Raw genomic sequence first — 3,535 nt, forward strand, 5'->3', positions numbered from 1 at the left:
AATCTTCTGGTCCTGCCATGAGGTGTCTGCTGTGTCTAAAATGTTGATACACTCTCTGGTTTTGCACCTTTTCACTCAGATATTTTAAAAGCTTAATAGCATACCTAGCTATTTTTTAACCTGCAGAGTCCACAGAGATCTTTTCATCCTCAGAAAGGAGGCAAAGCAACACAGGAAACTGCCATGACCCGACACAGAAAGGCATTTATGAAGCCACAACGGGCAACGGCCGCAGTGACCCCAAGAACAGGGCATCACACAAAACTAGAAAGAAATAAAATGGGTCATTGTCTGTAAATCAGTTAAAAAAATTATATCCAACCTCCGACAACTTATCAGCCACCTTCTTCATACTCTAAAGGACCGGACAAGATTTTTCACACAAGAAGTCAGCAGACTTCATTCTGTGCCAGATGTGGCAAACAGTTCAAAGCATAGCAAGACTACAAAAAGATTATATGCTTCCACACTTGTCATTTTCAGCTCTCAGAATAAGATAGAAACCTACATAAAGGGCACAGCACTTGGGAAAGTTTAAGCAGAAGAGACAAGCAGAAAGCAGCAGCCAGCTCAGAAAGTGAGAATCTGCCCACAGGAGGAAGCCCGGCCAGCTACGTAAAGACGTAACTCCTACCACCACTCCTACCAGGGGCTCTCCACTTCACAAGGCCTTACGCAAATGCAGAGTGATCTGGTCACCCACACCTACCTCTGACTCCAGGAAAAGCCTTGACTTTTTTCTCCTGTCCAGGAAAACCCCTGAGAGCACACGTGCTGCCAAGAGCACAGCGGACAACAGCAAGCATGCTGCATATCCATAAATACTCATTAGCACGTGATGACACCTGCAGCGCTCTGGTTCCGATTTCCTTCCTAGTACTGAATGCCACTATCTCAAATGGATCTGAGCAAGCAGGGTTTCCTAGTTCTGCTTTCCAGCTCCCTGAAATGCTAGACAGAAGTTCTGTTGCTGACTCAAAGGGATTTAACTCTTTATCAGTATAATAGGCCCATGTCCCCCCAACTCTGCCTCCCAACAACGCTGCATGCTGTGCTGCCAACCACGCCAGAGTCCACCTACCAACTCCCTAACAGACATGAACAAGCACTAAATCCCTTCTTGGTTCTATTATGAGTTAGATTTATTTTGCCCATGCAGGACATCAGTACAGAAACTAGGGCGTGTGTGTTAGCCAATTCATCCCGCCTCCTCTTCACCCCAGCCCTGCCCCTCTAATGCAGGTAACTTCACTAGCTAGCTAGACCCCACGACCTGTGATCTCCTACAGCCTTCCCAGCAATAAATGCACAGTGCAGCAACAAGTCACTGAGCACTCCAATAAATATTAATTGTATCAGTGAGGAAATGTTTTTCTGTACAAGAGTATAGAAGGAAAGCTGGAAAATTTGTAATCTCTACAGTTAGTAAGATTAAAAAGCACGTCAGAGGAATTTTTTTTGTTGTACTTATAATCAGCCTGCAATTTAGAGATGCTATCTTTAATCCATGCTACCATGGAAACCATGCAATCAACAACTGATTGCTAACTTTTTGGGTATCAGTAGCTTGACACAAGCAAGTGGTTAAATAGGGATTATTAAAACTAAACAGCAAAGCAAGCACTACAGAATTTACTGAATCTCTGCTGAGATGTGACCTAGAGATTGTGGAAGCCCACATGAAAAAAAACCCAGGGGAAGTACTGAGACAGACAGGTAAGGGCTTCTATGCCGTAACTTTTATGAGTGCACCCAGAAGTTAACAAGAACAATTACAGATGGAAAAAAATATAAATGAAACTGTGACAGCATCCAATAATGCAGTGTGTTCTTTTCCAAAGAATTTTAGACCCCCTTATAAGCTTAGTTCAGTTTCTACATGCTTTGCTGGGTATACTTTTTGTGCTTTCCTTTAGCTAGACTTGACAATTTACAAAACAGTTGACTATGACAGAACCCCCTTAAATCTATACACACATGCAGTAAATTAGGCCTTGTTTTTCTAACATTTCTGCAATTGCTTACTTGAAATTCCAGAAGTGCAAGCAAAGCATACTGAAATGCAAGGTCTCTTCCATCAAAGAGGAATTGTATCCAACAGTTAAAATTCAAATCAGATATAACAGATAAAAACAGGAATTTGGAAAGAGTCAAAAAATGTCCAGAAGGAATGGACCAGGATAGAATCCAAGTAACAACACTGTTCTGTAAAAAAAGGTTACAAGGAAATACGAGCAGATAAATAGCTAAAATACCCCAAATCTCACTGAAAGCTCTTTTTTTTTTTCTCAAACAGCTAAACAGCCATTTTAACTACTGCCAGGGGACTGATGAAAAGGTCCTGGTGGCATCACCAGGCATGCACATTAAAAGAAAGGACTTATTTTTCTGTGGTTCTAAAGAAAGAGAAAGGAATGTCAAAAGACAGACTCATTCAAGGGGATTTGTTGGCTGAATATTACTGACACACAAAAAGCTAAGCATGGAGGATGTCTGTGGCTAGAACTGGCCAACATGGCCAAAGCTAAGATTTTTACTGTGGTTTTGTGACAACAAAAGAGCAAACAAATATTGGAAGTTGGCTGAAAAAATGGCATGCAGGCATCGCTCACCTCCAAAGTGCACAAAAGTCTGCAGAATGCAAGGTTAATCCCTAAGCAGAAAATCAGGTGAAACAGCAAAATCCTTCACTTGTATGGGGTCTTTCAAATAAAATAAGTAAAATCTGCAAAGGGATTTACTAGGAATTATTGTTTCAACAACATGAAGGACTGAAGGATTTTTTTCTCCCACATCTAGCTAACGTTACCCAAGGCAAGTCTATGAAAAACAGTAATTTCACTGAAGGTAACCACTGCATAGAAAGAAGAAATAAAGCAATCACTTGTTAGAATTTTTAAAAGCACTGAATACAAGATGTACATACACTCAGAAAGTAATGAACCCGTGCATACAAGTGCTGAACTTTGTAGTATAAGTTTGCCTTTTAAAATCATTAGTATGCCATTCAGTTTTACTGCGAGTGAGCAAGAAACAGTTAATAAAGAACTTACACTGTCTCTGCATGCAGTAAGTAACATGGAATCTCAAATGAGAACCAGTCATGGTAAACTGGAAGTACGAATTACTTATGTTAATAGGTGTCCATCTACCACAAAAAACATCCACTTGGAAAAGCGTGTCATGTGGTAGCAGAGGATATTACAAACATAATGTTCTCTAAACCAAAACTTCTGCTCAAAGAACATGCTATGGGCAGCATACAGTTTCCCATTGTTATACTTAAAAAAATAATATTCTTTTTCCTGAAAACATTTTATGACTATACCTTGGAAGAACCTTTTGAGATCTGCTGTTCAAACAAGAACCCCAATATTATTTTCATGTAATTATTAGTTCACAGCTGAAAAAAAATATTTCTATAATGTGAGCCACAGAGTCTTACAGTTGGTAGTAATATATTTAATTTACCTCACAGAAAGAGCCCTCAAACTTTAAGCTAACAACTGGATTTCAGCAGAAACACAAACAAGGG

This window comes from Falco cherrug, chromosome 2, assembly GCF_023634085.1.
Source record: "Falco cherrug isolate bFalChe1 chromosome 2, bFalChe1.pri, whole genome shotgun sequence".
Classification (NCBI taxonomy): domain Eukaryota; kingdom Metazoa; phylum Chordata; class Aves; order Falconiformes; family Falconidae; genus Falco; species Falco cherrug.